The sequence below is a fragment of the Pongo abelii genome, chromosome 2, assembly GCF_028885655.2.
Source record: "Pongo abelii isolate AG06213 chromosome 2, NHGRI_mPonAbe1-v2.0_pri, whole genome shotgun sequence".
Classification (NCBI taxonomy): domain Eukaryota; kingdom Metazoa; phylum Chordata; class Mammalia; order Primates; family Hominidae; genus Pongo; species Pongo abelii.
In genome coordinates, this window is record NC_085928.1 from 11,172,627 (window position 1) to 11,195,036 (window position 22,410).

The window sequence follows — 22,410 nt, forward strand, 5'->3', positions numbered from 1 at the left end:
TGGATCATGAGGTCAGGAGATCGAGACCATCCTGGCTAAGACGGTGAAACCCCATCTCTACTAAAAATACAAAAAATTAGCCAGGCGTGGTGGCAGGCACCTGTAGTCCCAGCTACTCGGGAGGCTGAGGCAGGAGAATGGCATGAATCTGGGATGTGGAGCTTGCAGTGAGCCAAGATCGCGCCACTGCACTCCAGCCTGGGCAAAAGAGAGAGACTCCATCTCAAACAAACAAACAAACAAAAGAATTGTTAGTCTAGTATCATTGCTTAGTATTTTAGCATAGTCAATATAGTCACTATTGTTGCCTTAATAAATTAGCATAGGTGCTATAGTTAATGTATTTCCTTAGTATTATAGCATAGTCAGTTTAGTCAGTATTCTAGCACAGACAGTATTCTAGCATAGTAACAAGTTAGTTACTATGCTAGAACAATAGTATTGTTGCGTAGCATCTTTAGTGTAGTCAGTATAGTCACTATCATTGTTTAGTATTCTAGTGTAGTCAGTATCATTAGCATTGTTAGTGCAGTCAGTATAGTTAGTATCATTGCTTATTATTTTAGCACAGTCATTATAGTTAGGATGGTTGGTTATGTATTTCAGTATAGTCACTATAGTCAGAATCATTGCTTAGTATTCCTGAGTAGTCAGTATAGTCAGTATGGTTGCTTAATATGTTAGCACTGTCAGCATAGCTAGTGTAGTTGCTTAGTATTTCAGCATAGTCATTATAGTCCGTGTGGTTGCTTATGGTTTTAGCATAGTCAGTACAGGTAGTATTGTTGCTTAGTAGTTCAGTGTGGTTAGCACAGTGAGTATTGTTGCTTATCATCATTAGAGCCATCAGTATGGTTAGCACTGTTGTTTAGTATTTTTGTGCAGTTAATATGGTTGCTTAGTATTTTAGCATAGCCAGTAGAGTCAGTGTCATTGCTCAGCATTGTAACGTGGTCAGTACTGCCAGTATGGTTGCTTAGTATTTTAGTGCAGTTAGCAAAGTTAATATCTGTATCAATTTGTTCTTGCTTTGCTTGAAAGAAAACTCGAGACTGTGTAATTTATAAAGAAAAGATATTTCATTGGCTCACGTTTCCACTGGCTGTACAGGAAGCATGATGCTGTCATCTTCTCAGCTTCTGGGGAGGTCTCAGGAAACTTAAGGCAAAAGGCGAAGGAGAGTCAGTATTTTACACACCTGGAGCAGGAGAAAAAGAGGGGGTGGGAAGCCATTACACACTTTTAAACAACCAGATCTCATGACACCTCACTTACTATACAGCACTAAAAGGGGAGAGTCCTAAACTGTTTATGAGAATTCTGCCCCTATGATCCAACAACCTCCAACATTGGGAATTACAATTAGACATGAGATTTGGGTGGGGACAGAGATCTAAATCATATCTTTCTGTCTTGGGGCCCTCCCAAATCTCATGTCCCTGTAACATTTCAAAATACAATCATACTTTTCCCCCAGTCTCCCAAAGTTTTAACTCATTCCAGCATTAACTCAAATGTCCACAGTCCAATATCTTGTCTGAGACAGGCTAGTCCCTTCTACCTATGAGCTTGTGAAATGAAAAACAAGTTAGTTATTTCTCAGATACAATGAGGGTATAGACGTTGGGTAAATACTCCCTTACCAAAAGGGAGGAATCTGCCCTAACAAAGGGGCTGCAGGCCCCATGAGATCCTGAAACCCAGCAGGGCAGTCATTAAATCCTAAAGCTCCAAAGTAATCTTCTTTGACTCCATGTCTCACATCCAGGGAACAGTAGTGCAAGGGGTGGCCTCCCAAGGCTTTGGGCAGCTTTGCTTCCAAGGTTTCGCAAGGTACAGCGTCTGTGGCTGCTTTCACAGGCTTGTGTTGAGTGCCTACACCTTTTTCAGGCACAGCATGCAACTGCCAGTGGATCTACCCTTCTAGGGTCTGGAGAGAAGCGGCCCTCTTTTCACAGCTCCATTAGAAAATGACCCAGTGGGGACTCTGTGTGGTGTTCCCACCCCACATTTCCCCTTCTCACTGCCCTAGGAGAGCTTCTCCATGAGGGCTCCACTCCTGCAGCCAGCTTCTGCCTGGACATCTGGGATTTCCATACATCCTTTAGAATCTAGACAGAGGCTCCCAAGTCACCACTTTTGCACTCTGTGCCCCTGTAAAATGCCTAATATTACCTGGAAGCCACCAAGGCTTATGGCTTGCACCCCCTGAAGCAGAGGCATGAGCTGTACCTGGGCCTTTCTTTCCAGCCATGGCTGGAGCTGGAGCAGCTGGAATATAGGGAACAGTGTCCCAGGGCTACCCAGGGCAGTGGGGCCCTGGGTCTGGCCCACAAAATTATGCTTCATCCCTAGGATTTTGGGTCTGTGATGGGGGAGCTGCCACAGAGGTCTCTGAAATGTCTTGGAGGCCTTTCTTCTGTTTTCTTGGCTAATAGCCATTGGCTCCTTTTTACTTATGCAAATTTCTGCAGTTTGCTTTAATTCCTCCCCTGAAAATGGGCTTTTCTTTTCTACCATATGGCTGGCCTGCAAATTTCTCAATCATTTGCACTCTGCTTTGTTTTCAAATATAAGACCCAATTTTATATCATTCCTTTGCCCATGCATATGAGCATCAGAGGTCATTAGAAGCAGCCAGGACACATCTTGAACACTCTGCTGCTTAGAAATTTATTCTGCCAGGTACCCTCAATCATCATTCCCAATTTCAAAGACCAGATCACTAATGCAGGGGCACAATGCCTCCATGGGCTTTGCTAACACATAAAAAAAGTGACCTTTGCTCCAGTTCCCAAAAAGTTCCGCATTTCCATCTGAGACGTCATCAGCCTGGACTTTATTGTCCATATCACTATGAGCATTTCAGTCACAACCATTTAACTGGTCTCTAGGAAGTTCCAAACTTTCCCTCATCTTCATGTCTTCAGAGCTCTGAACCTCCGACACTCTTCCAATATCTGTCCATTACCCAGTTCTAAAGTCACTACCACATTTTCAGGTACCTTCAGAGCCATGCCTGACTCCTCAGTACCAATTTTCCATATTAGTCCATTCTCACATTACCTTATAAGAATACCTGAGACTGGGTAATTTATAAAGAAAAGGGTTGGAATTGGCTCATGGTTCCACAGGCTGTACAGGAAGCATGTTACTGTCATCTGCTTCCCTTCTAGGGGAGGTCTTAAGAAACTGACAGTCATGGTGGAAGGTGTTATGGGTGCAGCACTCCCTGGCTTGAGCAAAAGCAAGAGAGAGAGTAGGGAATACTTCACTCTGTATAACAAACAGATCTCGTGAGAACTCACATTACCAAGTACTCACTCAGTATATTGCACCAAGGGGAAATGGTACTAAACCATTCATGAGAATTTTGCCCCCATTATTCAATCACTTCGAACCAGACCCCACATCCAACACTGGGGATTACAGTTGAAAATGATATTCGGGTGGAGACACATATCAGTATCACTAATTAGCACTGTTGGTCTAGTGAGTATGCTTAGTATAGTTGCTTACTATTTTAGCACAGTCAGGATAGATAGTATAATTTCTTAATATTTAAGCATAGGTAGTATAGTCAGTATCATTGCTTAGCAGTTTAGTGCAGCTAGTATAGTTAATATGGTTAGTTAATATTTTAGTGAAGTTTGTATAGTTAGCATGGTTTCTTTATATTTTAGTATGGTTATTATACTCAGTATTATTTGTTTGTATTATAGCATAGTTATAATAGTCATTATTATTGCTTAGTTTTGTTAGTGTACTTGACATAATCAGTATGGTTCCTTAGTATTTTAGCATAGTTTTTATGCTTGCTCAATATTTTAGTGTAGTCAGTATAGTTGATATGGTTGCTTAATGTTTTATTGTGATCAGTATAGTCTATATTGTTGCTTAGTATTTTGTAGTAGTCAGCACACTCAGTATCATTGTGTAGTACTGTTAGTGTAGTTAGTGTAGTCAGTATTGTTCCTTAGTTTCTTTGCATAGTCTGTAACATCAGCATCTTTGCTTATAGTTATTACAGTAGGTATTGTTACTTAGTCTTTTAGCATAGTCAGTATGGTTTTTAATATTTTAGCATAGTTTGTATAGTCAATATGGTTGCATAGTGTTTTAGCATAGATGGTATAGTCAGTATCATTGCTTAGTATTCTCGCATAGTGTTTACAGTCAGTTTAGTTGCTTAGTATTTTAGTGTAGTTAGTATATTCGGTATCATTGCTTAGTATTTTAGCATAGTTATTATAGTCAATATCATTAGTGTATTTAGTATAATTAGTGTGGTTTGTTAGTATTGTCAACCTGGTTAGTACAATTAGTGTTTTCATTAGTTAGAATAGTTTATAGAGGTTGATTTGTAGTCAGCATAGTTAGGAGGCACTATGGAGCTGGGCTTGGCCTCAAACTCAGCTGATGAGGAGATCCAAAGGTACAGGATTTTTGAGACCATCAGTTGGGGCACGTTCAGTGACCTCAAACTGGCCCAGCATACGCTAACTGGGACCCAGGTGGCCATCAAAATCATCTCTAAGAAGCGTGGCTTCCCCAGCATCACTCTCCAGAGAGAGAGATAAGTATCACGAAGACCCTCAATCACCTGAACATCATTCAACTCTACCAGGTGATTGACACAGCAAACACTGTCCATTTAGTGATGGAGCACACTGGAGGAGGAGAGCTGCACCACCAGATACACCACCATGGTCACATCGAGGAGGAGGAGGCCTGGACCATGTTCAGGCAGATTCTGTCAGCACTGCAGTACTGCCACAGAACGTCACACATCGAGAGCTAAAGCTGCAAAACATCCTACTGGATGAAGAACACAATGTTAATATCACTGACTTTGGCTTCAGCATGACACTTAGGGAGGGCAAGAGGCTGAGAACCTTTCATATGCCTTACTCTTATGTAGCCCCAGAACTCTTCCTGGGCCATGGGTACCAATGCCTTACCATCAGTGTCTGGAGCCTTGGCATCATCCTGTACACTATGTTGGCCAGGGCCCTGCCATTTTACTTGGAGAACTCTAAGGACCTACAGAAAAAAATTACTCAAAGAAAGTACCACTCACCAACTTTTTAAAAGTTCTAATGGAAAGCATCAGAGTATCTAGTGGAAAAACATCAGAGCACAGTCCCTTCCTCCTGTAGGCCCCACCTGAACTTGCCCATCTGCGAAAGTTTCCACCTTCCCTGTGGAGCCAAACAGGACTCAAAGCCAGCTGGCCTTTCCCATTTTCAGATGCCTGAGGAGGACCAGGAGTCAGGGCAAAAGGCCACTGTTCCTGCCAGTCCCCTACCAGTTCTGCAGATGAAATGAACCATTTCACGCAAAGCACCCCAGCATGGCCCTGTGGCCTTGCTCTTCTCCCAGAGCACCAGCAGCAGTGGGGAAGACCCAGAAAGATCCTTGTCCCAGGGAACATCCCAGGAAGCCAGCTCCCTCCATGCTGGGCAGCCAGATGGTATAACCTCAGCCTCTTTGAATAAAATGAGCCAGGGCTTCCACAGGGCTGCCAGAAGATGTCTCAATTTCATGCTGAAATTACTTTGTTTCTGCCAAGCCCAAAAACCTCATCTTAATAAGATAGCACTGACAAACCAAGTGGATAGCTGTGACCAAGACAAAACCAAGTAGTTTGGGTAGTCAAGCAGCACTGCCTGCATTTGATTATATTTATTATGTTTATAAATATTACTTCAATTGGCAAATCATGTTTGTATTCATTCATGGGGTACAGTGTGATGATTAGATAGATGTGTGCACTGGAATGATGAAATGAACCTACTTAGCATATTCATAACCTCAGAAAGACAAATTTCTCACGATGTCATTGAAGTGTTGGTGTAAAAAAGTTGACCTCATAGAAGTAGAGAGTAGGTTGACGGTGATCAGAAGCTGGGAGGCAGCAGAGGTAGGGAATGGAGAGCTGTTGGTCAAAGGACCGGTCAAAGGACCAAAGTCTCAGATGGACAGGAGGAAGAGGTTTTGACATCTAGTACATAGCAGGGTGACCAGAGCCAATGAGAACATATTGCATATTGCAAAAATACCTCAGAGAGTCCACATCAAAGGTCTCCCTGCATTTAGAATGGAGACAATGAAGATCCTTAAGTCCAAGAACATTAAAACCTGACATTGAAACCTCGACAATGTGTGGACTTCATCAGCTGCAAGTAGGAGCCAGGCAAGACTCCCAGGCTGCCATCTGCCCAGGATGCCTGGCCCAGAGGCCTCATCCAGCAGAGGACAGAGGTGTCCAAGTTGCCACAAGGGTCTCTCAGTGCCCGCCATCAGACACTGATGCCCATTTTACAGATGAGAAAGCCGGCCACCTGAAGGGCACTCCTGGCCTGTACAATGCCTTTCTGAGAATCCACCCTCCAGATGGATGTAGCCTGGGTCAGGGAGCTGGGCCTGGAGGTTGGTGGGGGTAGGCTGGACTTCAGCCCCCATGTGCCCTCTTGGCTGAGTGCCCCCTTGGCTGGAGAGAGGGTGAGAGTGTTATGGGGCCCCTAGTCTTCCTAGTGTGCTGCTGTCCTTAAAATCCACTTTGGGGGCGAGAGTCCCCCAGGTGTCAATACTGAATCTCCCTCCACCCAATGCCATTTTGCCACCCCAGAGTGAGGGCCCCTTTGGGCCCCACTTGAACTCCCCAAGGGTCCCTCAGAGTCTTCCCTACCTTGCTGCCATCCACCCTCTGGAAGTGCCAGCCCCATGAGAGGAGGCGCCTTCCCAAGATCTGGCCTCCACTTGCATCGGACAAGGCCAGAATTGTTTCTGACCTGTGACCTGTGGTAGAGCTTGACATCTCTTCTCCAGAAGCTAGGGCTCCAGGCTCAGCGAGCTGGGTTGGGTCAAAGGAAAGGGCTCCAGGCACCTGGGCAAAATCCAAGACAGAAAGCACCCTCCAGTGTCCACCCAGGCTGTGCCTCAGGAGCCATGCAGCTCTCGGTGTGGGCCCGGCAACCTTGTCTTGTTCATTTCTTTGCTGCCAGTGGCCTCCATTTAGGGGAACATTCTCAGGAAGAACTTACAGCCATGGAGTGGGGGAACAGGCCTGAGCAGGGCCGGCTCCCTGGAGGCAACCCAGAGAGCAGGGTCAGGCAGTGGGGGGGTCTCCTGCTCCACCATCCAGGTGAGGAAACCAAGGCTGAAGAGAGAGCAGGTAGGATCCCCAATGATATCTGGCCAAGAATGGATGGCAAAGCATTGGCTGTTTACCTCACCCCAGGCTGCTCTGTGCCCACCCAGCCACTTCCCAGTACTCTGCTTTGTCCCCCTTCTCAGGCTCTGAAGTTGTCCTGTTTTATGCCCATTACCCGCACTGGAGCAGGGACCTTGACTCCCTCACAGCCGTACAGGCCTCGCACCCAGTAGGCCCTCAATCAATATTTGTGGAATAAGTGAGATGGGATTCAAGCCCGAGGTGTGTCTGCAGAGCATTGGAAATACAGCCCTGGGTCCCCAAGGCCACCCGGCAGAGCAGGCCTGGGGACACACAGGGACAGTGGATGCCTACTGTGACTCTGGGGAACATTGGTGGAACTGTCACTCACTAAGCTTATTTGCTCGTCCAATTTGGGGATACTGAGCTCCCTACTGGGCAAGCCTAGTGGGTTCACAGCTGCCCCCGAGGGTTTCCTAGGCAACCTCAAATCAGACTCTGCTCCTTAGTTGCCAGCACCTATTACTAAAGAAGCAGGGGCAAGAAGAATGGAGGCGTCACAGCCACAGGGGTACGGAGAAGGCAGAGTTTTCCACTTCCAGTGATGGCAGCGGTGGTGGCCACCTGGCCCAGGGTACCATCTCTTTCTCCTGTCTGTCCCCTGCTTCCTCTGCCCTGTCACCTCCCCCTTCCTCCCTATCCAGCTCACTACAGTCCTTTCTCCACCTTTCCAAGGTAGACACAGCTTGCTGCTCTCCTGAGGCCCCCACTAAGGCTGTGGCTTCTGGTCCCGCTGACCTCTTGGACTTAACTTCCCTGGCCCCCACAACCACCTCCTTTCTGTTTGTCCCAGCCCCACACCCAATTCCCTCTCCCCCAGCACCTCCTTTGCCATTCCTAATCCCCTCATCCTGATTCCTCTTCTAGATTTTCTCTAAATTGTCTTTTATATACGTGCTAATATCTGTCTCCTTTCCCCCCCAGACCTCCTCCTGGGCAACACGGAATGATGAAAATCTAGAAACAGGAATCTCACTCCCGGCCCTAGCCAGGACTCAGGTTTTGTGAAGGGGGATGGGGCAGGAGGAAAAGCAAACCCCACCAAACCAACACCTAGTCTGGAGCCTGGGCTAAGTGCCACTCAAAACACATTTCCTCCCTTTACTTTCCTATAGCCCAAGAATTCTTTCTGAAAAGGGTGGCCCTTGAGAACCATCTAAAAGCATCACAGCGTGGCTAGGCAAGGGTCCTGAGAGCTGCTCTTGCTGTCCTTTGTCCCCAGTTTTCTTGAAGAAGCCAAGCTCCAGAGAAGAGGTGGCTTTTGGGGAGTTTGGATTACATTCCAAGTCTAATTCTCAGTCCAGCAAGCCTGCTCCCAGCTGCTTCCTTCATCTGTCCACTTGGCCAAGGAAGGGGCGGGTCGGCCCACACCCCCTTCCTGGCTGTGGACGACAACCATTAGAAGGCTGTCTGTGTAGCTGGGGCCCCAGAACCATGTCTCCGTAGAAAGGTACCAAGGAGCTAGAGCCTTTTAGCCTCAAGAAGAGTGTGAGGGAGCCAGCATCCTTCTGAAACCTAAACTGCACTCTGGCCTGAGTTGTTTTGCACTGTCTGTGCCATAGAAGGTTGTGAAGGTCTCTAAGTGGGTCTTCCTGTTTCCCCATCTTCTGAGGCCCAGGGCTTCCTCACAGCCTCCGTGGGTCCCATCACACAGTGTCTGGGTCCTGCCTGCCTGGCTCATTCCCCCACCCCCACCCGCTGCCCTATTTCCATCCCTGGGACAGCCGGCTGGGCACTGCCGTTCCCTCTCTTAGAAGACTTCCACAGGCCCTGCACATCCCTTTTGCCAATTAAGTGAATGTCACATACTCAGAGAAGCCCTTTCTGAGCACCCATCTGCAGTACGGTCACCCCCATCTTCCTGCCTCCCTTTTCCTGGTGTTTCCTTCCTGGCCCCTGTCCCTATTGGGAATTTTCTGCACTGATAGACTAGTCTCTCTTACCCACCCGGGGGCCAGCGTGTCTGTCTTCTCTATCCCAGCACGCTGAATGATCATTTGTGGGCGTGAATGAAACAGGAAGGCCCCCGAGGTGCTGGGGTTGGGAGCCCTTCACCCCAGAGGAGGAAGGAGCCTTGAGGAAGGAAAGAGAACCCGAGTTAGTGCCCTCTCCCCACCCCAAGGGTCAGCCCTGGGCAGGGCGAGCCACTGCGCCTTGGGGGTCCTGTCGCCTGTGCCCTTGACGGGTGGCCCGCAGGGGACGTGGCCGCACTCGGTCAGCTGTGGTCCTGGAGCAGCCGCGTCTGGGCGGGCGGCACTGAGGAAGTATCAACATCACAACCCAGGGCTCCAAAGGACCCAGGGGAGTGTCAGGAGGCTCATGGGAGTGACCAGCGCTTTAAGGTCCCTGGGGACCCAGCGGAGTGGGCCCGGGTGAGGCATCTGGAGGCGCTGAGCGGGGCCAGGAGCCGCGGGACCCGCAGAGGGTGCCGGTCCGTGTGGAGGCAGCAGCGCCTGGAGAGAGGAGGCCCCGGCCGCGCGCAGGGGTCAGGCTCTGCCTGGGGGTCCCTGGCTCGGTCTTCCAGGCCAGGCTACGTCTCTTTGCCCAGGCTGGGCGGGGCCGTTGGCAGTTGAAAAGCCCCGCCCCAATCGCGTCACGGGTCGCCTGGCCCCGCCCCCGTCTCCATGGAGACCCGAACGGCCGGACCACTTGTCAGCTGCTGCTCTGGAGTCTGGCGCCTGCCTTGAGCGCCCTGTCTGCCCCACGCGGACGGTGCCGCCCAGGCTGTCCCCGACTCGAGACATCGGAATGTCTGTCCATCGGTCGACTCCTGGGCCCCTTCCCCGCGGTGCGGGCAGTAGGGCACGGCCGGGTAAGAATCTGTTGTAACCAAGGAAGAGAACTGCCCCCAGGCCCAGAGAGTTTGGAGCCTGGGGTACTATCACCAACAGCCCAGGTCCCTCGCAGCTGGGCCCTGCCCTAGAGTCTTCCTGCAGCAGGGCTCTCCTCCGGAGGGGCTGTGAATGTTTCCCCGGGATGGGGCTGAAGCCAGAGCCCAGAGGTTTCCCCCCCAGGGAATCCGTTCCGTTTGCCCCCCTGGGGAATCCGTCACTTGCCCTCCTCGGGCTGCAGGGAAGGAGGCTCTGAGGGGACGATGGCCAGCTTCTCCCCTGCAAGGACAGGGAGCCCCAAGGAAGGCATTCTTGCTCTGGGGACTGCCTCCCTCTCCCACATCAGAGCCAGCCCTCGCAGAAGCTAGGCCAAGCTGACCACTCTGTCTTTGGTCTCTGCCAGGGATCTGAAAGAACATCCAGCCCCACTTGTGTTCCCCTCCTGACTCAGGCTAGGCCACATCTAAGCCCGCCAGGGAGGCTGGTCTCCTCAGAAACCCCCTGCACTGATGTCTAGATATCCAGAGTCCCAATAGAAGACTGTCTCTTAAAAAATACAAATAAAAATAAAAGGATAAAGGCGACATCTTACTTGTTCTGTTTCCTTTCTTCTTCAGTTCTTCCAAACTCTGACTTTTGCTCAGGCTAATAGGAAAGGCATCTTCCTGTTGCCTGAAGTTATTGTCTCATGTTCCGTTTTCCTTCCTAGAGATCTTCTAAACAGCATCAACTAGATTGCAGCCATCTGGCCCCTGCTCACTTCAGCAGCATTCATTTCTCCCTCACCTCTGCTCATTTTTGGATCCTTCGGCATTTTCCCCAAATACACCAGCCTTCCCTTGCTTCTGTGTTTCAGCTGGGCTGCCTCCCTCTGATACCCTCTTCCAGTGCTTATCGTCTGGGCCAATGATTCTTCAGTTCATCACATCCAGCTCAGGTATTATTCTTCTCTTTGAAATTACTTCCTCATTTTACATTTCCTATTTTTGACATCTCTCCTAGAAGGGCTCTGATCTGAAGACAGGTGCTATCTTCCATGTGTTTATTCCCTAACACTTAGCACAGACTGAGGTGTTCAGGAAGTGCTTGTGGAGTCAAGGCATGAAATAAGCTACGTAGGCCCAGGGCAAGAGGAGTGTCATGAGGCAGTCCCTGAACATCGTGGTCTGTACTCCACCTCCCCGACTTGTGGCTCCCTGGATGAGCAGAGTAGGAGGAAGAGGAGTTTGAGATCCCAGCCTGTCGTGTGAGGACAAGAGGAGAAGCAAATTATGGTAATATATGTTCTGGTAAGATGTGACATGTGTGAATCACTAGTTCATTCATTCAGTAAAACTATACTCTGTTCCTACTATGAGCCAGGCACTGTGATAAACTCTGGGGCTAGAGTTGTGGACCAAAGGATAAGGCCCCTTTCTCACAGAACTCACATTCTAGTCGAGGTGATGGAGACAGGGGTAGGGCAGACAACAAGCAAGGAGACCAGAAATTATAGGAGGCCATTGAAAATAACAATAAATGTGTCATGAAGGGACTAGAACATGTGTGAAATGATGGAAATTAGCAGCTACTGCATTTTGGGTACACAGCAAAAGGTTCTCTAAGGAGGTAACATTTAAGCCAAGACTTAGCTGGCAATGAGGAGCCAGACTTGCTGGAGCAGGTATTAGTCTATTGGAGCTGTTAGAACAAAGGATGGGGCATCTTACAAACAACAGAATTTTATCTCTTACAGTTCTGGAGCCTGGAAGTCTGAGATCAAGGTGTCAGCATGGTTGCTTCTGATGAGGGCCCACTTGCCCATTCCAGCTGTAAGGTCTCACTGTGTTCTCACATGGTGGAGAGTGAGCTAGCTCTCTGGCCTTTTCTTGGTGATACTAATTACTGGTACTAATCCCACTCTCAAAGATTCTGCCCTCATGACCTAATTACCTCCCAAAGGTCTTAACTTTCAAATACCGTTACATTAGGATGAGAGTTTCAACATATGAAATCTGGGTGATATATTCTGTCCATTGCAGGAGACAACATCCTAGACTGATAAAGCTAAAGGCTAAAGGTGCAAAGACCCTAAGGCAAGAATGGTTTTGACGCATCTGAGGCACAGGGAGAAAGCCCGTGTAGCTGAAGCAGAGTGAACCCGAGGGACACTGTCAGGGGATGACAGCCTAGAGGTAGGCAGGAACCGGCTTACACCTGCTGGTCCTGTGGTTGGGTGTCTCTCTTTAATGGGGTTTTATTCACCCATTGTGGTGAAGGGGGCAGTAAGTCACTGCAGGCAAGTTCAGCTCTGAGGTCTTCCACCCATCCACCGAAATGGACAGAGGATTCCTGTTCTTGCGGTTTCAGAGTCCCTTTGTTAGGGGCGGCTCTGGAATTCTATGTAGAAGGGAACTGACGGGTAGCAACCTAGGAAACTCATCTTAAAGCTGCATTGCAATAGCAAACGCAATATATTTATTCAGCTTGTGTGATCTAAACTTTTAAAAATATCAGTCTTTCCAATTCACACTTCCCATAAAAATTGAAGAACGTATATTTTAAGGTGGTTTAAAGGGGCTGTTGGGGATTATTAGGACTAAAAGGCATTGCACAGAGGCCATCTCCGAGCGCCATCGCCAAATTGGGTGGTCTCGGGACGCAGGCACAACCTGGAGATAAAGAGGCTCGCGCTTGGTACCCGCCCCTTTGCGAAGAGCAGGTGACACCTACGCGGCGGGCGGGCGGGGGACCCATTTCGCATGCGCGGGGCGGTGCCGAGGGCGGTGCTGGGGGCGGGGCGAGCGGCTGCCTCGCGGATTCGCGCGGGTGCTGAGAGTGGCCAGCGAAGGCAGCGTTCGCCGCCCATCAGCCCTGGTCCCGGCGCCCGCACCTCAGCCCTGGTCCCGGCGCCGCCGCCCCTCAGCCCTGGTCCCGGCGCCGCCGCCGCCTGCGTTTCGGTTTGTGAGCAGGCCCGGCCGGGCCAGGAGCGAGAGCGAGACTCTGGAGCGGTCGCCGCCGCAGTCGCCCGGGCCGGGGAAGGCGGGCGATGCCCCCAACCGCCGCTCGGGCCATGTCCAAGGGGCGCGCGTGTTGTCGCCGCCGGGGCGCCGTGCCCGCCTGTCGTCCCCCGGGCCAAGCCGCTCGTCCGAGGCCCGCGAGGAGCTGCGCCGCCGCCTCCTGGGCCTCATCGAGCGCAGCCGGGTGGTGATCTTCAGCAAGAGCTACTGTCCCCATAGTACTCGGGTAGGCGCGGCCCTCGCCGGTTCCACCGCGCGCGACCGGGCCCGCCACGCGGACGCCACCCGGGGCAGGGCGGGTCCGGGCCGGGGCGCCCGCGGGTCCCGGGCTGCGGCGGTGAGGTCAGCCGCCTGTCCTCCTCTCCCCAGTCTTCCCCTGAGGTGGGCTTGTGATAGTTTATCAAAACAGAAACTCTCCTAATTGCGTGACCTCGACCGGGTTAGGACCCTGTGCCGAGCCTCGGTTCCCCCGTCTTGTGAAACGAAGGTACGGGAGGGTTGTGAGGATGACTGAGGTAATTTCAGCTTCATGCACACTGCCTTAACTTTTCGGGGCGGACTAGGAATCCGGCATTATTTCTAAGGACAAATGTATTCTGAGTTTAAGAATACTTCACTTAGAAACGAGCCTTTGGGTGATAACCTACGTCAACGTTTAGGAATTTACTTCATTTTACAGAAAGTTGAAAAATGATACGTGGAAGACAGTACGTAAAAGCATAAACTATTGGGTTGAGTTCATGAAATTATAGGCTGTGTTTTTCAAATATATTTGAAGTTTACATTGATGTGTATAGTTTCTTAAAACATATATTATGCATATACATTTTTAAGAATAATAAAGCGACCCTAGTACTGTAGAAGCTTCCTTGGCTGGCTCCTCCCTCCCTCAGGGTTAACCACTATGCAAAATTTCTTTTTTTTTTTACATTTTTTACCAAATATATGTATTATTAATCAATATTTGGTTCCTTTTGGCCTGTTTTGGGACTTGATATAAATAGAACCATACATACATAGGTATTCTTCTGCAGTTTTCTTCCTCAACAGTTATGTTTCAGAGATTCATGCATGTTAGTATCTGTAGCTGGGGTTCATTAATTTTCATTGCTGACTATTCCCTGGGATGAATCATACCGGAGTCTATCATTCTGCTGTTTTTAGTATTTTGGTCTTAAAAAACAGTACAGCTATATGCTTATTCTTGTGCGTAACTCCCAGCGCACTTATAAAAGACTTACTCTAGAATGGATATCTTGAAGCTGAGTTGCTGGGTCATAAAGGATGCATGATTTCTACCTTAGCAAGGTAATGCCCAACTGAGTTTCCAAGTAGTGATACCAATTTACTCTCCTCCTAGTTTGTAACAATTCATCTTGCTCTACATCCTTGCTAACAGTTGATATTTTTAATTTTTGCCATTCTGGCAATTTTGAAATGGCATTCCATTATGGTTTAATTTTGCATTTCCCAAATGAAGTCCAGTGTGTTCATGGGTCATTTGAGCTTCCTCTTCTATGAAATTATATAGTGTGTTTTTCATTTTTTTCAGGCCTTTTGCCTATTTTCCTATGCAGTGGTTTTTAGTTGTTTGTACTGACTTGTTCTTTATATATTTAGGATGCTTATCCTTTGGTTATGTGTACAGTAAGTGCTCACTCAACATCGTTGACAGGTTCTTGGAAACCAACCTTAAGCCAAATGACATGTAACAAAACCAGTTTTATTGTAGGCTAATCGATAGAAATAAGAGTTAAGTTCCTATGGCATATTTCTGACCACAAAAAAAATCACCAAACTTTTAAATAAAAAGACCCAAAACATGTCTAATATTAAACATTGAAATAAATGTGAGCTATACATACATTTAAGAGAGATTAGTGAGAACAAGGAAGAAAATTATTTACCCAATTTCTGGTGAGTCAGGAGAGGTTGGGTTCTAATGGTAGTGGGTGAAATAAAAAAATGTTCGCAAAGCAGAATTTTAAGGAGCACCTTGTGCCACTGGGCAGTTCAAAAACAAAATCAGAAATACAGAGGGTGCACTGTTGAGCACTATCCTACTGCATTCGTTATTGTTTGCATCTATATGATTATTGTCTACTTGATGAAGTTTTATTTGGCAGTAATTTATATTTGCTTATTCATTCCTTTTCCAACCCACTTATTCCATTTCAGGGTTGCAAGTGGCCAGAGGCTGTCTTGACAGCTCAGGGTGTTAGGCGGGATCCAAACCTGGCTGGGACACCATCCCATTGCGGGTGCATTTGCACACACACCCACACTCTCTGTGACTGGGAAAATGTAGATAACACCAATTAGCCTAACATGCACATCTTTGGGATGTGGGAGGAAACTGGAGTACCTGGAGAAAACATGAAGAGAAGGTGCAAACTCCACTTGACAGTGACTCTGGCTGGAAATAGTTTTTAAAATCACTGTTGTAATGAAATAATGTTATTTGAGGACCTGCTGCTGTAGAAAATCGGTCAGATTTAGCTTCCTTTTTCACTCTTTTTATGGGATTGATATAGTTTGGATCTGTGTCCCCACCCAAATATTGAAATGTAATCCCTAATGCTGGAGGTGAGGCCTGGTGGGAGATGAATGGATCATGGGGGTGGATTTCTCATGAATGGTTTAGTATCATCCCATTGGTACTGTCCTCATGATAGTGAGTTCTTATGAGATCTGGTCATTTAAAAGTGTGTAGCATCTCCCCACCCCACTTTCTTGCTGCTGCCCTGGCCATGTGAAGTGCTGGCTCCCCCTTTGCCTTTTGCCATCATTGTAAGTTTCCTGAGGCCTCCCAGAAGCCAAGGAGATGCCAGTATCATGCTTTCTGTAGAGTCTACAGAACCGTGAGCCAATTAAACCTCTTTTCTATATATATTACCCAGTCTCATATTTCTTTATAGCAATGGGAGAACAGACTAATACAAGGATCTATTCATTAACTGAAGTTTGTAAATTTAATGTATTTGCTTCTATCGTTCTTTTCCTTTTATGGCTTGCTTTTGGTGTCTTATTTAGGAAATCTGTTTCTATTCAGAGATCATAGAGATATTCTCCTGTTTTAGCTCCTGAAAATTGAATAGTATGCTTTTGATACCCACATTCTTGACGTTTACTTGGGATTGATATTGGTAATAGGAGTGGGGATCCAGTTTGTTTTCTTCTCTGTGACTTCTCAGGTGTTCCTGTTTCCTTTTTTGGAGACCCCATCCTTTCCACACTAGTTCGTATGCTCACTCATCATTGATCAGGTTCTCATGTATGTGTTGGACTATTTCTGGGGTCTGTTTTCTATCTATATTTCTTAAGAGTTGTCCTTTGTAGTTTGCATAAACACCAAGAGATCAGAACTGTGTCTGTCTACTGCTGTATTACTGAGGCCTAGACAATAGTGTCAGGCACATAATGTAGGGTGAATTATCTTAAATAGTGTTAATCAAATCTTTGCTGATACAGAAAATCTTAGGACAAATGATCCTCTGTTCTGTATGTGTTAACATTTTCAGTAATGTGGCCACGATTTTGAGTCCCATTACATATTTGGACAGCTCTGATTATTGAAATTTTTTTAAGCGAAGCAAAATCTGCCTCTCTGAAATATTTATTCATTCTTGGAGGTGAGCATTGCTCCAGTGGGCAGAATTAAGAACCTTGCTTCTGCTTGGAAGGCAGATCTTCCAGTACTTTCGCCAAGTGTTTTTCTTGCTTGGCTGAGTAGCCTGCTTCCTTACATGTCCGTCTTTACATGTGGCCACTCACTAACTTGGTTGTACAGTTTTGTTTTTGCCCATGAACCTCTTAAATGTATTGCCCAAAATTAGACACCATATTCCACATATGTTCTTATCCTTGCAGAGTCAAGGAGAGAGATTTGTTTCTTCATTGGGCTGCTAATGGCATTCAATAAGTGTTATTGGGTGCTTAGTGTTGCAGAGACACAGAAATGAATAAACCTTGGTCTTGCCTCCCATACACTCATAGTCTAATTGAGCTGTAATCAACCAGCTTGTATGTGTAGAAAGAAGTGCGTAAGAAAAACAAGAGTTGTGGGAATAAGAGATAAAACAGTGGCTTCTGTGGAGGATCAGAACAGTCTAAGAAAATGCCATGTAAGCCGGTCCTTGAGGGATAAGTTAGAGTCTGTAGGTAAGAAAGAGCATCTAGTTAAGAAACTAGTATCAGCAAAGATAGATAACGATAAAAGGAAAATAGTATGGCTGAGCACAAAGTATATGCAAGGGAATCAGGAAGATTCATTGGAAAATGGCTGGAAGTTTAGTTTCAAAGGTGATTTAGGGAGGTCTTTTTTTTTTTTTTTTTTCTGAGATGGGGTCTTGCTCTGTTGCCCAGGCTGGAGTGCAGTGGCTTGATCTTGGCTCACTGCAACTTCTGCCTCCCAGTCTCAAGTGATCCTCCCACATAAGCCTTCCAAATAGGTGGGACTACAGGTGCATGCCACCACACCTCAGTAATTTTTGTATTTTTTGTACAGACAGTGTTTCACCATGTTGCCCAGGCTGGTCTCGAGCACCTGCACTCAAGTGATCCACCCGCCTGGCCTCCCAAGGAGCTGGGATTACAGGCGTGAGCCACCGTGCCTGGCCAAGGAGGTCTTAAAATGCTTGCTAATAAGTGTGGACTTAATGATGTGGCAAAGAAAAGTCATCTCACGCTTGTGAGCAGCGTCTGACCTGTGATTTGAAATCTAGCCATCATATGAAACTAGGCTCAGTGTAGAGGCAGCTAGACTAGTTGGAAAGTCAATGTTAAAGGACAGATGTAAGATAATAATGTAAACTATACAGTGAATAAAATGCCCTGACTTTTAGAAGTACTTTCCCCACATTAATTTTAAGCCATGTTTCCCCAGTCCTGAATTCATACATTTGTGAATTACAAATTTATACTTCCATTGGTTTGCTTTTGCTTTTTTAAAAATATTGTGTTAAAATACACATAACATAAAACTTACCATTTTAAACTATTTTTTAGTGTAGAGTTCAGTGGCACTAGGTACATGCACATTGTTGTGCAACCATCAGCAGCATCCATCCACAGAACTTTTTCATCTTCCCAAACTGAAATTCTATACCCATTAAACACTTATTCCCTTTTCCTCCTTCTCCCAGCCCCTGATGACCACCTTCTGACTTTCTGTCTCTATGAATATGACTGCTTTAGGTACCTCATATGAGTTGAGTCATACAGTATTTGTCTCTTTGTGTCCAGTTTATTTCACTTAGAGTAATGTCCTGAACATTCAACCATGTTATAGCATGTGTCAGAATTTCTTTTCTTTTAAAGACTGAATCATATTCCACTGTATGTATATAACACATTTTGTTTATCCATTTATCTGTCAGTGGTCACTTGCATTGCTTCCACCTTTTGGCTATTATGAATAATGTTTCTATGAACATGGGTGTACAAATATTTATTTGAGTCTCTGCTTTCAGTTGCTTTTGGTACATACCTAGAAATGGAGTTGCTTGATTATATGATATTTCTATTTGTAACTTTTTGAGGAACTGTCATTCTGTTTTCCGTAGTGGCAACACTATTTTACATTCCCACCAAAGTGCACAAGGGTCTCAGTTTCTCTGCATCCTCACCAACATTTGTTATTTTCCTCGTTTTTAAAAATAACGCTTATCCTAATGGATGTGAAGTATTATCACATTGTGGTTTTGATTCGCGTTTCACTAAAGATTAGTGATGACGAACAACTTTTCACATGCTTATTATTGGCCGTTTGTATCCCTTATTTGAAGAAATATCTATTCAAGTGCTTTCCCATTTTTAAGTTGGCGTTTTAACTTTTTTGTTCTTGAGTTTTAGGAGTTCTCTATATAATCTAGATATTAATCCCTTATCATATATGTGATTTGCAAATACCCTATTCAGTTCCTTGGGTCACCTCTTTACTCAGTTGATAATACCCTCTTTTCTTTTTAAGAGATGGCATCTTGCTATGTTGCCCAGGCTGGAGTGCCGTGGCTATTCACAGGTGTGATCGAAATGCACTACAGCCCCAAACTCCTGGACTCAATGATCCTCCTGCCTCAGCCTCCTGAGTAGATACTGTCCTTTGATGAACAGGAGTTTCAAATTTTTGTGAGGTGCTGTTTGTCTGTTGTTTCTTTTGTTGCTTGTGCCTTTGAGATCGTATCCATAAAATCATTGCCAAAGCGTGTTGTGACACTTTTGCCGTATGTTTTCTTCTAAGAGTTTTATAGTTTTAGCTCTGACATTTGGGTCTTTGACCCATTTCGAGTTAATTTCCATACAGGGTGTTAGGTAAGGGTCTAGTTTCATTCTTTTGTTAGTGGACAGCCAGTTTTCTCAGCATCATTTGCTGAAAAGACTCTCCTTTCCCCATTGAATGGTCTTGGCACCCTTGTTAAAAATCATTTCCCTGTATATGTGAGGCTTTATTTCTGTGCTCTCTGGTCTCTTCCTTGGTCCGTAAGCCTGTCTTTATGCCAGTACGGCACTGTTTTGATTACTGTATCTTTGTAGTAAGTTTTGAAATCAGGAAGCATGAGTTCTTCCACTTTGTTCTTCTTTACAAGATTGTTCTGGTTATTCAGGGTCCTTTGAAATTCCATATGAATTTTAGGATGGATTTTTCTATTTCTGCAAAAAAAGATCATTGGGATTTTGAAAAGGATTGCATTAAATCTGTAGATTGCTTTGGGTACTACTGACATATTTGCAAGTATAAAATCTTCCATGAACATGGGATATTGTTATTTGTTGCTATCTTATTTAATTCCTTTCAGCAACATTTGTGGTTTTCAGCATCCAGGTCTTTTGCTTTCTTGGTTAAGTTTCTTCCTAAGTATTTAGTTCTTCTTCTTGCTATTATAAATGAAATTTTTTTATCAATTTCTATTTTGGATTGTTCGTTATTGGTATACAGAAAATCAACTGATTTTTGTGTGTTGATTGTGTACAATGCAACTTTGCTGTATTTCTTTATTTCAACAGTTTTGGTATGTGTGTGTCTGTGAAATCTTTAGGTTTTCTACACATGAGATCATGTTGTCTATGAACAGAGATAATTTAACTTATTTTCCAGTTAGGATGCCTTTTATTTCCTTTTCTTGTGGTATTGCTCTGGCTAGGACTAATAGTACTTTTTTGGAGGGGGACAGGGTCTTCTTGCTGTGTCACCCGGGCTGTTGTGAAGTGGTGTGATCATGGCTTACTGCAGCTTCAAACTTCTGGGCTTCAGCGATCCTCCCACCTCAGCCTCCTGAGTACCTGGGACTACAGGCATGTGCCACCATGCCTGGCTAATTTGTTTTTTTAATTTTTTTGTAGAGATGGGGTCTTACTCAGTGGAAGGAGAGGAGTAGCATTGTGGGTGTGTTGCCTGTGAGATGCCTGTGGGACACGCAGGTGGAAAATAGATACTGCCTATCTTGAGTTCAGAAAAGAGATTTGGGCCAAAGTTGTAGATTTGAAAGTCATAAGAGACAGTAAAAAGAAGGCAAGGGATGGCCTGAGATTATTCTGGGAAGATGTGTAGAGGAAAGGAAAAAATCAAAAACAAAAACAAAAACCACCCGTTGGCTAGAACTCCTGTTCCTCCAGAACATTTATTTTTGACATCTCTCATTACTATGTTCATATTTCATAGCTGTTGAATCTTTTCTGATAGTGAAACTTAGCTAAATTTTTTTTACAGGTGAAAGAACTCTTTTCTTCTTTGGGAGTCGAATGTAACGTCTTGGAACTTGATCAAGTTGGTAAGTAGACCAGTTACAACATAGTGTTGTTTATAATAAATGCCAACGAGATTGACTTCTTTCCATTTACTTTGTTCAATTCAGATTACTCTTGTCTTCGGGTTAAATGAGGCATTTTTGTCTACATTCAGCCATGCAGAAAATGAACCCTAATGTGGCAGATAAATTGGTGTAGGTTTTTTATTTATACATTTTCCATATTTGAGGGAAGGGAGTGGGAGGAAGATATATAAGCTGTTCCCTTTGAAGTACTTGAGGCATTTCAGATGTACCTGCCAGCTCTCTAGCAGAACAGATAAAGCTGTAACAAATGAAAAGGATCCGCTCCCGTTTCCTGGCTGTGTCATCCACCAGGGAGAGTGCATTAAGTTTTTAGCTTTATACTTTTGAATTCTTGGCATTCATACATCTAATATTAGTTCAGCACTTTACACATAAGGAGCTTTTCAGGGGTGAGGGCATGGTGATGAACAGAACAAGTTTGATTTCTGCCTTCATAGAACCTCATTGACTCACTTTAAAGTTGCCTTAATGAATGAAATGGTCTTGAATCTTGGAGACTTTTCTAAAGGGTTTACCAATAAGGTAGTCTTAAGTAGTCATGGACCAGTTTTATTTTTAGGGTTGGAAGATAAATATTGGACTATGACCATAAACATTTTTCAAATGTAATTGTAAGAAGTATTTTCTGGGTTATTGTTACAGCAGATTTTATCTTGATTCTTGCTCTTTAAAGAGGGCTCTTACCTGTCTTGGCATAGTCACTGAATAATATGTCAAAATCTAATTTTGAAGGGTTTATCTTTGAAGGAGTCAGTAGATCTTTATTTTTTAAGGTTTTCTTTGAAAGCAAGGATGTTTTCCCCTCTTGAGTTATCATTTCATAAAGTTATATAACACACTGACCTGTTAATGAGTATGTACATGTGAACATTTGAGTGTTGTAACACTTTAGTTTAACTCACAAAGATTTGGAACTCTTTTCAGTGTTTTTATATATAGTTTTTATCTTCTTTAGATGATGGGGCCAGGGTTCAAGAAGTGCTGTCAGAAATCACTAATCAGAAAACCGTACCCAATATTTTCGTGAATAAAGTGCATGTAGGTGGATGTGACCAAACTTTCCAGGTAATAATAGTATTATATGTTCTTCAATGCTGTTTGTTCACATTTAAAAAAAGTATTTAAAAGAGGAAAAAATGGTTTTTAGGAGTCCACTCATCTTTTGGAAGTTATAAAATGAAGCATATAGGATAATTATCAGATAATACTGATTGCTTTAAGGGAAATTAGCTTTTCTGCCAGCCTGAACTTCAAAAGCTAGGATTTTTGTGTGAGGGCACCAGGACAAACCAGTGGGCCACCCTGGAGACATCCCAGGTCTTTTCCTCCTGGTGGGGAGAGATAGCATTACTGTTTGCCCAGTAAAAAGAGGTCAACACTGACATTCTTGTCTAGGGCAATTAGAATTCCTGTTAAGACTGCTAACCTTGGGGTGATTGCCAAAGGCCTATGGCTTTTGATTTTTTGATTCCTAGAGTGCTACAAATGAACAGGAGTTGTTAGGTAAGCAG

General features: G+C 45.3%; 2 protein-coding genes across 7 annotated transcripts in view; one reads left to right on the plus strand and one right to left on the minus strand.

Moving 5' to 3' along the window:
- LOC129058438 (uncharacterized) overlaps window positions 1-9,785 on the minus strand; it is a 41,048-nt gene extending 31,263 nt beyond the window's left edge. For 2 of the 3 annotated variants that reach the window (XR_008523533.2, XM_054551317.2), the window contains exons 1-2: window positions 4,604-5,651; window positions 1,092-1,198 (exon numbers count right to left, since the gene is read on the minus strand). The gene's annotated coding sequence lies outside the window, so the exon portion shown is untranslated. Of the gene's footprint in view, window positions 1-1,091; window positions 1,199-4,603; window positions 5,652-6,691; window positions 6,890-9,184 lie in introns of those variants that run through there. The other variant, XM_054551316.2, reaches the window with a different exon arrangement.
- A 70-nt stretch (window positions 9,786-9,855) lies between these two features.
- Window positions 9,856-22,410, plus strand: part of TXNRD3 (thioredoxin reductase 3) — a 50,567-nt gene continuing 38,012 nt past the window's right edge. Inside the window, exons 1-4 of one of the 4 annotated variants that reach the window (XM_054551322.2) lie at window positions 9,856-10,049; window positions 10,778-11,005; window positions 20,776-20,836; window positions 21,855-21,964. The gene's annotated coding sequence lies outside the window, so the exon portion shown is untranslated. Of the gene's footprint in view, window positions 10,050-10,777; window positions 11,006-12,115; window positions 12,243-13,410; window positions 13,555-20,775; window positions 20,837-21,854; window positions 21,965-22,410 lie in introns of those variants that run through there. The other 3 variants (XM_024245308.3, XM_054551323.2, XM_054551320.2) reach the window with 3 other exon arrangements.